The 13,571-nt window shown below is 41.9% G+C and overlaps 1 protein-coding gene across 19 annotated transcripts in view; it reads left to right on the top strand.

Annotated features, from left to right (window-relative positions):
- Positions 1-13,571, top strand: part of KIAA1217 (KIAA1217 ortholog) — a 925,495-nt gene that overhangs the window by 668,101 nt on the left and 243,823 nt on the right. The window contains exon 2 of one of the 19 annotated variants that reach the window (XM_029588696.1): positions 3,435-3,467. The exons of the other annotated variants lie outside the window; for them this stretch is intronic. The gene's annotated coding sequence lies outside the window, so the exon portion shown is untranslated. The remainder of the gene's footprint in view (positions 1-3,434; positions 3,468-13,571) is intronic. 19 annotated transcript variants of the gene reach the window in all.

The following is a 13,571-nucleotide window of genomic DNA, read 5'->3' as shown; positions in this document are numbered from 1 at the left end:
AGATTACTTTGCTGCAGGTAAATCCTAGTAAGGGGGAGCGATGCGCTAAAGATAGCTCGTTCTGTAAGATTCTTCAAGGGATGAAATGCAGAAGAGGTGTGAAAGGGAGGGTCCTCTCCTGCCCCGGATAGTTAGCCTGCACAGCTGGGTGGAGATGTGAACTGCAGACAATGCTGTGATTTGAACTAAGAAAACATCTCCTGCAGGTAATGCTAGTCATGCTCTAATGCATTCCATACTCCGGTAATACAAAGCATGTTTTGACTCGGTCGCTTATAGTACTTCAAATGTACGAGCTTTTATGGGGGGGGGGGGGGGGGGGGGGGTTCCTCTAAGTGGGACCAAAGGTCATGTTTTCAATTCATTTCTTGTTTAATCAGAAGAAGCTGCTCGAGCTCGTTTCGCTTTCAAAGCGCAGGAGGAGCTGCAAAATGAAAACCAAAACACAATAACTCTTCTAGAAGGGCAAATGTGTCACTCTGCACTGATTTAGCTGGCAAGGAGGAGAGGCTAGCTTGAGTTTGACCTGCCCTTCAGAGCCAGCGGATCTCTGAAAGCTCCTTAGAAGTGTTGTGTAATTACAGACTGATAAATCTTTTAGCAGGCACCAAAGGGTTAAAATGGGAAATAGATATATGAATCAACACGCAAAAGAAAATAGCAGACCTTTCTCTCAGCCAAATATACTTTTCAAAACTAGTTCTTGTGGGTGGGTGTGTGTGTGTGTAGATATGTAAAGTTTGGCGGCTGGATCAAGTCTTGAAGGCACAGCACTGTTACCACACACGAGAGAGGTTCAACGTTCAGGGCAGCGGACTTCCAACCTAGGTTTGTGGCCAAGGATAGGACTGGTGTCTGGAAGGGAGGAGGAGAGGAGCAAGCTGTAAACTGGTCTTATGACTGCAGGGCTCCAGACCTTGCATGTGGCCAGTTCTTATGCCTATCATAAAAATCCCATCTAAAAATACATTTCCTAGCACCTGCGTAGAAATGAAATAAAAGAAGCTGTCTTCATGGCACCAGAATTAAGTTGCTAGAGATAGCTCAGCCTCGAGGCCCCATGCCTCAGAGGTAGGGGATAATGACTTCCAACGTTTTTGAGGTCACCCTGAAGACTTGAAAAGCTTAAAGACTGAGTGGACCACAGCACTCACAGAGATAACTGCAGTTATTGGCAAGCGAATCATGTAATTATGTAACTCCTGCAGTCTTAGGAGTTGCAAACATGATATTTGCAAACTGTGCTATAATTTTGTAATTCATAATTATCATCCCAAACATTGTGGGCAGGGAGCCGAATAGGTTTCCCAGATTTTAGCTCTGGACATTCATTTCTGCATGGGGGAGGAGGCAAAAGGAATGGTGTGTGTGTGTGAGAGAGAGAGAGAGAGAGAGAGTCCCATCCATGTTACCACTCTCAGTAGCAGCAAGCAAACCTTGCCCCGGGAGCTATGCACTCTCTACAAAAATATATTTAAATATTCCCTCTCCCCTGCCTTTTTTTTTTAAAGAAAAAGAAGAGAGGCTTTCAGGTCTTTGTATTAACTTTGATTTGCAAAGAGTGGCTGACATGACAAATTTTGGCGTAAACTCAATATACAAAGGGAGATGGTAAAGTGATGGCCTCTTAAAGTCTTCTTAAATATACCCAGCTCATAAAAAAGATGTTCCATGTCTGGATACATTTTAATTTTCTAGTTCTGAAAGTCTGATAGGAGCTAAGGAGAAAGCTAACTTTAGGGCCTCACCCTTTCTTCCACTAGAGACCCTTATTTTGCGCAGACAGTGGATTTTGCTAAACTGAAGGCCACAGAAATTCAAGTCATTGCTGATATGACCAATAGACTAAGAACTGGATTAAGGATTTTCTTCCATTTTGTATGTATGGGGAGGATGAGAAGCTTAGTGAAAATTACATCATTTGATCTAATTAAGGATGAATTTAGTGTTCCTAACAAAGATTTCTTTTTATACTTAAGAGCATGGAGAAGTAAAGGGCCATGTCCAAGATCTTTGTCACAGTAACATGGGAGAGTTATAGATTGTATAGTACTGAATGAAGAGGTAGACATAATTGGCATCTCAGAGACCTGGTGGAAAGAGGATAACCAATGGACAGTGCTATACCAGGGTGCAAATTATATCACAATGATAGGATGGATCAAATTGGTGGGGAGGGAGCTTTATGTTAGGGATGGCATAGAGTCCGGCAGGAGACTAAATGCACAGCAGAATCTTTATGGGTAGAAATTCAATGTGTGATGGAGAAGAGTATATTGGTGGGAGTATATACCATCCACTTGGCCAAAATGAATAGATAAACAATGAAATGCTAATAGAGATTAGAAAAGCTAACAAATTTGGCAGCACAGTAATAATGGGAGATTCTAATTACCCCAACATAGACTGGGTAAATAGCATCAGGACATGTTAAGGAGGTAAAGTTTCTGAATGAAATAAGTGACTGCTTCTTGGAACAGACTTGAGGGGGAGCCATTTTAGACCTAATTCTTATTGTAATGCAGGATTTGGTGCCAGAGATAATGGTGGTGGGGCTGCTCGGCAGTAGTGATGACAGTGCAATCAACTTTGACTTAATGACTGGAGGGAGGACATTAAGTAAATATATAGCTCTAGCATTAAACTTTCAAAAGGGAGACTTTGCTAAAATGAGGAAAATAGAAAAAACTGAAAGGTCCAATTAAAAACGTTAAGGGCTTACATCAGGCATGTCCATTATTTAAAAATACCATTGTGGAAGCCCAGTTCAGGTGTATTCCACACATTAAAAAAAAGTGGAAGGAAGACCAAATGACTTCCAGCATGGTGAAAAGGTAAGGTAAAAGAGGCTATTTTAGCCAAAAGAACTTCTTCAAAAATTGGAAAAATAATCCATCTAAAGAAAATAGAAAAAGCATAAGCATTGTCAAGTTAGATGTAAAACATTGCTAAGACAGGCTAAAAGAGAATTTGAAAAGAAGTTGGCCATAGAGGCAAAAACTCATAATAAAAACTTTAAAAAATATATTTGAATCAGGAAGCCTGTGAGGGAGTCAGTTGGATTGTTAGATGATCGAGGGGTTAAAGGAGCACTTAGAGAAGATAAGGCCATCATGGAAAGACTACATTAATTATTTGTTTTGGTGTTTACTGAAGAGAATGTTGAAGACATACCCATGCTGGAAACTTTATTCATTGGTGATGATTCAGAAGAACTGAAACAAATCACAGTGAAGATAAAAGATGTAATAAGGCAGATTGACAAGCTAAAGAACAATAAATTACTTGGATCAGATGGTATACAACCCAGAGTTCTGCAAGAACTAAAAAATGAAATTGCAGATGTTTTACTAGTAATTTGTAATCTGTCATTAAAATTGCCCATTGTACTAAAAAATTGGAGGGTGACCAATGTAATCTCTATCTTTAAATAGGGCTCCAGCAGTGATCCAGGAAATTATAGTCTGGTGAGTCTGATTTCAGTGTATGGAAAGATCATGGAAATTATTCTAAAGAACAAAATCACAGAACATATAGAAAGACATGATTTAATGGGACACAGCCAGCATGGATTTATATAAGGGAAATCTTGCCTCACTAATGTGCTACATTTGTGGAAGGGGTTAATAAACATGTATATAATGGTAAGCCAGTGGATGTATTGTATTTAGATTTTCAGAAAGTGTTTGACAAATTGCTCCTTGATAGACTACTGAGAAAATTAAAAAGTCATGGGATAGGTGTTATTATTTGTGATAATTGTGGGTGGATCCTTGGGCGGGTGGCAGATGACCACGCCCACGAGGGAAGATCCCGAGAGGAGCCACCGGTCAGGCTCAGAGTTGGGAGACAGACACACACTAGATCTTTTATTAAACTGTATAATGAACCACCAGAGGTGGCAGTAGTGAGCTGGAAGAGCCCGGCTGGGCTGTAGTCCCTCAGGCACTGGAACAGCGATTCCAGGATGGCTGAGCTGTAGTGAAACTGAATATAGTGAGTAGGCAGAGTATGCAGAGTTCAGGAACAGAACCTTGATGGTAACACTCACATAATAGTCTCTTGAAGCACCCCAGGGGCTGAAATGAAGTAGGCCCTCGAGGAGCGAGTATCTGGTTCCAGGGAAAGCTCTGAGAGAGAGATGGTAACTCACTGGTGTTGTAGGCAGCGGTGACTCCCTGGCAGAAGTTGTATTCGGTAGCAGATCCAGGAACGTGGGCCCTCGAGGAGCGAGTTCCAGATTGCGACCTGAAAAGTAAGAGAGAGAGCGAGGCCCCCGAGGAGCGGGTATCAGTGGTAAAGTCCGAGGAGACAGAGTAGCAAGGTATGCGGAGAGCAAATCCCATCCACCGATACCTGGAGGAAGCTAGGTAAAGGTAACCTTTGCTAACTCGAATAGCCAGCAAAACGAAAGACCTTAAGTATCCGGTGAGGATGACATCATCTCTGGGGGACGCCCCTGAGGTTCGCGCCACAGCTGGTACTTGAGTCGGGGCCGCGCTGCGCGCGCGCCCTTAGGCTTCAGGAGAACATGGCGGAAGGCAGCGTCTAGCCGGTCCTGGGACGCTGGAGGAGAACGGCAAGATGATGCCGCGGCAGTCAAACGTCCATCAACCAAAGAGTGAGTCGCAAAAGAGGTAAGGTGGGGGGGAGTGGAGACGTCGGGCAGCGACAGTCGCAACAATAGGAGGCAATGTCCTATTGTGGATTGCAAGCTGGTTAAAAAATAAGAAACTGAGAGTAGGACTAAATGGTCAGTTTTCTCAGTAAAGAAGGGTAAACTGTGGAGCGCCTCAAGGATCTGAACAGGTATTGTTGATTTTTAATAATATATTTATAAATGATCTGGAGAGGGGAGCAATGAGTGAGGAGAACAGATTTGCAGAAGATACAAAATTGTTCCGAGTTATTTAATCACAAACAGATTATGAAAAAAAAATTGCAAGAGGACTGTGCGAGACTGGAAAAATGGGCATTCAAGTGGCAGATGAAATTTAATGTGAAGAAGTGCAAAGTGATGCGCATGGGGGAAAAGTAATCCACGTTGTAGTTAAATGATCTGGGCATCATACTTTGAAATTCTCGATTCAGCATGCAGCCACAGTCAAAAAAAAGCAAACAGAATGTAGGAATTTTTTAGGAAAGGAATGGAAAATAAAATGGAGAATGCCATAATGTCTCTGTATTGCCTCATGATGAGGCCACACCTGGAGTACAGTGTGCAGTTCTGATCGCTGCATCTTAAAAAAGATATAGTTGCATTGGAAAAGGTACCGAAAAAAATGACCACAGTGATCCCCTGTGCAGAAAGGCTAAACAGGTTAGGGCTGTTCAGCCTGGAGAAAAGATGGTTTGGGGGGGGGGGGGGGAGAGAGATAGGAAAGAGATCTATATATTCATGAGTGAAAAAGAATGGGTAAATGTAAATCAGTTGTTTACTCGTTCAAAAAATACAAAGGCCAGGACACACTCCATGAATTAGTAAGTAGCACATTCAAAATAAATCGGAGAAAATGCTTTTTCACTCAACACACAATTAAGCTCTGGACTTCATTGCCAGAGAATGTAGTTAAGGCAGATAGCATAGCTGGGTGTAAAAAAGGTTTGGACAAGTTCCTGGAGAGGAAGTCCATAAACCATTGTTAACCAAGTAGATTTAGGGAATAGCCACTACTGAATCACTGCACTATAGCAGCATGGGATCTATTTACTGTTTGGGATTTTGCCACTATTGGAAACAGGATACTGGTTTTTGATAGATCCTTGGTCTGACCCAGTACGGCAATGTTCTTATGGTTTCAGTCAGAAATAAAGGGGGTAATTTTCAAAAGGAGTTATGCGCATAAATGTAACTACTATTGTAGCAATTTTCAAATGCTATTTACTCACGTAAAGTGCATTTATGTGAGTAAATCCTATGGACAATTCAATGGCATATGTTGTAGCAATTTTCAAAAACCCACTTACTCGAGTAAAGTGCATTTACTCGAATAAAGCCCAGTTTTACTCAAGTAAATGCTTTTAAAAATCAGGCCCAAAATGTAGATAGCTTGATTCACTAATAAATGCAACAAAAATTACTGGTAACGCACCCTCTTTTGCAGCTTATATATTTATATTGTAAAAGGCCAGGCACAAAAACAACTTTATAACAAAGCTAAAGTATGGTCCAGAATTATACTTGAAAGTACCCAGTCAGAGGCTCAACAAAAGAGTCTGGGAACATTTAGCAAAATCTTAAAGCTAATACACACCAAAGCAGTCTCACTTTAAGCTGCTTCAGAGATGGTATTAGTTGACTGCAAGGAGGTCGGTCATAAGACCAGCACCATGAATCTGATCATTGCTGAAAATGTAAATCTGAAGTGGCAGCGTCCTGTACTCTTTTCAGTATTGTTGCTTGGCATAGAGGTTCTTGGCATCCATGTTTCTATTTTTATGTTAAGTGTTATATTAAACTTCCTTTGGCAAAAACATGCACCCTTTTGGGTGATGAAACTGGCATTGAACACCTGTGAAATTCCTAGTGATCAAAAAAATGCAGACTTGTTAGGTGGAAAGGAACAGGCCTGCCAAGTTGACATAAGTAGACTTTTAAAGGCTCAAAACCATGGAGATGGATAAGACTGCAGTGAGACTGAGGATGGATGCAATAGCTGATCACTTCTTTCAGAAGTGGCTGAATTGTGCCAGCTGAGGGGGAAATAGCCAGTCTGCAATATTTGTGAATGTTCCTCTTGGCATGACAAGGCAGACACTTTAAAAATCCAGATGTGTAGGAGATAGCCTACAAAATTGCAGCTTAGTATTTTGTGAACCTTGATATTTGACACTTAGAGCAAGTACTGTTTGAAGTTATGAGTCTGTGGATAAGTTGTTAAGAATGACATGCTATTTGCCTCCTTTTTAAAATAATTTCTTTGTTTTGATTTGTTTTTCTAAATGGCATGAAATAGTTGCTTGTCAGGTTGTAGGTAAGTTAGCCTCAAATCTCCTGCTTCTTCTATTTTATGCCAATAGAAAGTTTATTAAAAAAAATAAAAGGAAGACACTTCTCTAAAACACCCAAGAGGGACCTATTTTTCATGTCTCCCTTATTTACACAAAAACAGTTCCTTAAATTTGCAGTGGCAACTATTTGTTCAGTTTGGTTCAGGGTTAAACTTCACAGCACTGCTTAAGTAATGCACAACCAGTTCTTCCATCCAAAGCCTCTGTTTCTCAAATTTTAGTGGAAAAAAAGAATTCTAATAATCATTCTTAGCCTACGTTCGGAAGGGAAGAAAGCTTATGAGATCACCGTGTCCCGAGTATCACTCCCAGTAACCTTTTCAGTGCTTGTCAGGGGCTCCAAGGGGATCCTAGCTTTGTTTTTTGTTTTATTTATTTATTTATTTATTTACTTTTATTTACCGACATTCGTGAAGCACATCATGCCGGTTTACAAAGAACTCAGGCGGGAAATACAATGAAACAATATAACAATATAACAATAACACATTAACAGAACCAAAAATCTGAATACAAAGAGAACCAAAGGATCAATGATAACGGGGGGAGGAAGGGGGAGGGAGCGATGGAGGAGGATAGGCAGGGTATGGGGAGGGAGGGAGGGTATTCACTAGGATATAGTTTATTTAAGGGGAAACTGGAGGTGCAAAAGAGAGAGAGGTGTTTTGTTTTGTTTTGTTTTTTGATCCATTTATATGCAGCACACACATTCCTGGAAAGTCGGCTCCATTAGTCCCGCGCAGAGCTTCTTGTTTAATCAAGGATCCAGTTTAAATATGAAGGAGCGTGCATGAGACATGTTATTGCAGTTTTTAGTCCTAGATAAAGATAATGTGTGTTTGCAATGACTGAGCAACGAGGATGGGGACAGAGCTCTAGGGATCTCAAATAATATGTGTGTGTGTGTGTGGCCCTTATAGAGAAAAAAGGCGCAGTGCGCAAGAAACTTGCTTTGAAAAAAATCAAAAGCCAGAAATCTAGGAAAGTTCTTTGCAGGGTGAGAAGAGTCATTTCAACAACTTTTTGGATTTGTATTTAGGAGGCGATGGTGCCCTGATCCATAGCGGTTATACGCACAAGTCTCTGAGATGTGCAAGACATTACCAAGGAGACAAGTGGGTCGGGTGCAGGCCGGCATGGACTTCATGGAGGGGCCCCAGAACTGCACGCAGGGGGGAGGTGCTGGGGCTTGCGGAGGAGATGCTGCATCACAAGTAAAATAAAGCCAGGCCAGGCAGGGTGGCTGGCGTAGCTCTTACCCCCGTCGCGGCATGCAGCGCTCCCCCCATACTGCAGCAGATGGAAGTGTAAAATGGGGGACAGACGGCACCTGGCCACGCGGAGTTCTTTTTTTTTCTTTCAGGAAAGAACATCTAAAAAGGAGATCTCTGAATAGGACCCAGAAAAGACGCAGTACAGCCAAATATTGTGAGGAATCTTCTATAACCGCTGTTTTAAAACAGCTACGTACAATCTTCAAACTCCAGATTCTTTCTTTTTTGGGGGGGTTTTTCGCAGTGCTCCTCTCTCTGTTATCTTGTTCCTCAGACTCCCTTCTGTTTTTTTTCAACGATATTTTATTTCTTAATTCAGGCTATGGCTCCTCTATTAAAAATTCATCTCCCTTGAGGTCACCTGTGACTGGTTATTTAAGTATTGGTGATGGTATTAGGGACGGGTTCATGATGGCAGACAGCACAGATGCACCCGGATTCATGAAGGTCTGAAGTGGTGGGAAAGGCTAAATAGGAGGCACTGCCATAAACTTACAAAATGATTTGTCCTCGGCAGCAAAATAAACACGACAGCAGCAGGATGGGAGCAGTCGTCGCTACTGCTTCCCTGGCCAGCCGAGGGGGGGGGGCTTTCTGTGCAGCACAAGAAGGAATGAGTAAACAAAGTCGGAAGGGGTGGAGGTCTGGCCATCTCCTGCTTGTATGGCTCAGATGGGGCCGCCTTACTCTTAGTATGTGTACAGGCAAAAAGTTGAAAAGGGGGGGGGGGTCTGGCCATTACTTGCCTTTACAGTTTGGATGGGCCATTCTTACCCTTTAGGTTGCCTGCATTGCAGCAGTTACAATCCTTGCTGGGCAGACTAGATGGACCATTTTGGTCTTTATCTGCTGACATTTACTATGTTGCTATGTATGTAAGGGATTTTTTTTTTTTCAGCACACTGATTTCTTGGGAACTTGTGTCATCCATCTGCCTGTGCAGGTTGAAGTACTCACTATGGCCACAAGGTGTCTTGTATCGTTGATTCTAATAATATGCTGCCACCTTTTGGCAGCTTCAGTATTGCAGTGAAAAAGTGATATTTTTCACTTTTTGACTAGATCCTTAACTTTTCTGGGAAAGCGTTACTCCAATGTCTAACTTTTATGTAGAACTACCTATCTGAAACTTCGGCGGCGGTAGGTTGAATGGCTTGGGAGATAAATTGCATACAGACAGATAAAGCGAAAACAAAACTTTTTTTTTTTTTTTTTAAAGAACAAAGCACCACAAAAAGTAGAATCTTGATAATTTTTTTTAGCCTTGTGATATTTAAAAGTTACTTACCACTAGCATGTTGCTGTGCACGCAATCTTAAATTGATGCAGTATTCTATTTTGACCAAACAGGCAAAAGCTTCACACTGAGAAGCACTGGGAACTTCAATGCCCTAGGTCTTTTATTTTCCTTTTGCTAGTTAATATAAAACTGAGCCAGATAAGCACTGGCATGTTTGCATTAAACACAGGTGCCCAGGCTTAGCAGGACAGCCTTTTTTTCCATTGTTTCCAGATTTGCAAAGTTTCACTTTAACATCTTTTTGTTTTGCAAAAACAAATCGGTGGTAAAAACATTTTGTAGAACTCTGCTGTCAAGGAATCTGAAAGTACAGTGGATCTCACATGATCTGTCTTGGAACAATACCCTTATGACTCTTGTCTGAATGCTCAGGGCTTGATGGGAATTTTGTGTGCTTTGATGTCAACTTTTCAATGTCACTCCATGATCAATGTAAAGTACTGGAAAAAGCTGATTGCTCATATTTGAATTTAAAGCACATTTTAACATAACCCCCAAAAGACAAAAATCCCCTCATTAGTTCTGTAATGTTAGTTCAGATGCCTTCAGATAATCTCTCTGGTGATTTTCTAATCCCTGCTAGGTCCTATCAGAGAGAAGAGATGTGCATTCATTAAACACCATTCGCCCACTACAGATGCTACAGAACGCAGCTGCAAGAATCCTCACTGGATCCAAAAATCGCAACCACATCACTCCAATACTTATCTCACTACACTGGCTACCAATAAGATTCAGAACTGAATACAAAGTCCTATCCATCCTCCATAAAATTATATATGAAAAACAAGAAAATTGGTTAAGCTCCTCTATAAAACTACATACCCCAAACAGAAACCTCAGATCAGCAAACAAGGGACTTCTAAAAACACCACCTACGCATTCCAATCAACTCACCTCAACCCAAAAGAGAGCAATATTTCTAGGTAGCCCAAAACTCTGGAACTCCCTACCAACTCAGAACTCAAGAAAACCTAAAAACATTAAAAAAAAATCTAAAAACATGGTTGTTCAACAAAGCATACCAACTCACCCAGTGAACAACACAACAACATCACCCTCCACTCCAACCTGAAGATTAAATGAATATATGAACTTATCTCAACTATGGACTATAACTATGAAGTTAAACATAAACCAGAACAGTAATTAACTAACATTTGTTTCCCCTATGTTTAACAACAGTTTGAACCTTTTGAAACTCTGTTTATCCCTTAACATGTAACCTTCATATTTTGTAAACCGTTATGATGGATTCATAATGATGAATTCGAATGATGGTATATAAAACCCGATAAATAAATTAAGTAGGAAATGTTTTCACAGTTCAAAACAAAATTGATTTTCATTTTATTTTGTTTTGAATACACATGTAAAAAAAATGCTCTGCCACCGATCCGAGGCTCCCGAAGACCTCCCAGGGGCCTCTGCATGGCCGCTTCCAATAACTCTGAGCCCAGGTCTTCCCCAGCCGAGCTGAACCAAGCCCAGCCGGGGCTTCCCTAGGACTCTCCAACCTCCTTCCCGGAAATATCTGCAAGGGTCATGGATCTCCCTGGCCCCATTTACCGCTTTCATGGGGCTTCTAGAACGTGAAAGTTGCAAGAGGGTAACCAACTCACCTTCTACCCCTCTGGTGTCCCTTTAAAAATGGTGCCAGCTGTCCCCAAGACCAGTGCCATGGGGACATCAAAATGGCACTGGTCTCGGAGCTGGCTGGTTCCATTCTGACATCATTAAGGCACCAGTTTCAGGGCCATTTTGAAAAGACACTGGTGGGGCAAGAGTCGAGTGGGCATTCCTTCTCCTTTCACGATCCAGAGCCCTCATTGAAGGAATAAATGGGGGATGGGGAGGTTCCTGGCTCAAACATCTTTTTTTTTTGGAGGGCGGGTGGTATGAATTCAGAGGGGTCTGGGGAGGCTCTGTTTTTTGTTTGTTTGTTTTTTAGGGGGGGGTTATGTTTATTTTGGTTCCGCAAATTAAACCAAAGTAAACCTTAAATGAAACCTGGATACCGCCCCCCCCTAAAAAAAAACCCCACAAAGAAATAAAATTATAAGAGCTGCATATCCCTATCCAAAAGCTACCACTTTTATAAGTATCTTGTTTCAGATCCGAGGCCAATGGAAAGCAGAGAAACTAGAACTTCAACGGAAGATTATGAAATTGTTATGATTGATTCTTTGAAGAGCTTAGAGGTCCTATCATACACTCTCGACAAGGCCCCCCCCAGTTTTCTGGACAGATTCTGTAACACAGTCTTCTAGAACCGGGCTCCCCAAACCTGGCCTGAGGACCCCACAACCAGTCGGGTTTTCAGGATGTCCACAATGAATATGCATGAGATAAATTTGCATACCACGGAGACTCAGTAGATGCAAATTTATCTCATGCATATTCATTGTGGATTCTCTGAAAACCTGACTGGCTGTAGAGTCTTCAAGGACAGATTTAGATTCTGCAGTAGCTCTATGTCACATAGGCATAAATTAGCAAATAGTTTGTATTGCTTAACAGTGTCAGTTTTCCAAAACTTAGTTGGGATCTACACATGTAAACTAAGGGACTATGCAAATTGGTGGAATCTGCATAAGTGGATTTTTCAGTTGCCTGAAAGTACTGCATTAAAAAAGGGACGGGGAGATGTGAAAACTCCACGCATGCGCTGAAGTTTAAAAAACGATGCTCGTGCTTTGCACTATCGCTGCACAACATGCAAGGGCCCATGCAGACGTTTACCGGCTCTAACACAGCAGCGTGCCTAGGCAGGTGGCTGATGTGGGCTTAAACATGCACATGTAGCGTTACAGTTCGGCACCCTATTGAAAATGACCCCAAATATGCACACACATTTTGTGGCAAAACACTTTTCAAGTTTTAAAGATTATTTATTAAAAAAAACAAAATTAATAGTTTAAAAACATTTTTTTTTTGTGTCTGGGCCTGGATGTTTTTTTTCCTGTTGCCATTTGATTTTTCTCTTTTTAGCTTACTTTTCTTTTTTTTCCTTCTCTCTGTTCTTCCCTGGCATCTCACTAGTACCTGTCTCTGCCCTCCCAAAGGGACTGCTGTTCATTTCTTGCCTCTTCTGCTCATCCCCTCTGTTCTCTCATCTTTCCCTCTTTTCTCCCCTGCAATCCCTCCTTCCCTTGAGTTTCGGCTTTTCTCCCTTCCCTGCAGTTTCTCCTCCTTTCTTTTTTTTTTTTTTCTTCATGAACCTTCAATTTCCTCTTCTCCCAACTTTACTATTGCCTCTCCAGACTCCTCTCTCTTCCATGATGTCCCCCCGTCTTCCTCCCCCTTCCCATCACGCCTCCTCTCTCCCCAGACTGCCTCGCCTGCAGTCTCTGCTATAGATTTTCCCTCTGGCATTCAGGCACTGAGGACTGGGAGAGACAGAGTCACTGGCAAGGGGGGGCGGGGTAGGGGGAGTGACTTCAGAGGCAAGAGAATGGGGTGGAGGAGAGATTGTCAGTGGTGGCAAGGGAGTGGGGCAAGAAGAGTAAGTGGTGGTTGTGGCAAGGAAGCGGGGCAAAGAAAGTCACTGCCAGCACCAGAGGTAAAAGAACACGGGGACTACAAAAGTGTCTGTGGGGGAGGGGGGCCCGAAAAGAGGAATTGGCAGAAGGATCTACTGATTCTACAATTCTTGTCCATCATTAATGATCGTGGGCGTCATCAGTTGTACATAATTTCTCTAACCATTGGGTATTGTTTATGCAGAGAATTTAATAGAAGGTTTTTTGCATCAGTTGTCTTTTGAGGGGCTTGTGTCAGCTAAAATTCAGTAGTATGTGGCTACAAAAGAAAGGGATTAATGAGGTATTTAGAGATTCTTTTGTATATGCTGGGTTTTGAGGGGGTTTTTTTGTGCTTCAGAAAGCCTCATTTCAGCTACCTCCAACACAGCCTCAGAAGTGCTAGCCAAACAGTTTTTCTAATCTTGGCCTCTGTTAACTGTTTAGCATAGTTAGCCCATGGTT

This window comes from Rhinatrema bivittatum, chromosome 2 (assembly GCF_901001135.1).
Source record: "Rhinatrema bivittatum chromosome 2, aRhiBiv1.1, whole genome shotgun sequence".
NCBI classification, from domain to species: Eukaryota; Metazoa; Chordata; class Amphibia; order Gymnophiona; family Rhinatrematidae; genus Rhinatrema; species Rhinatrema bivittatum.
Note: the sequence above shows the minus strand (reverse complement) of the source record. Positions and strands in the feature narration are given on the sequence as shown.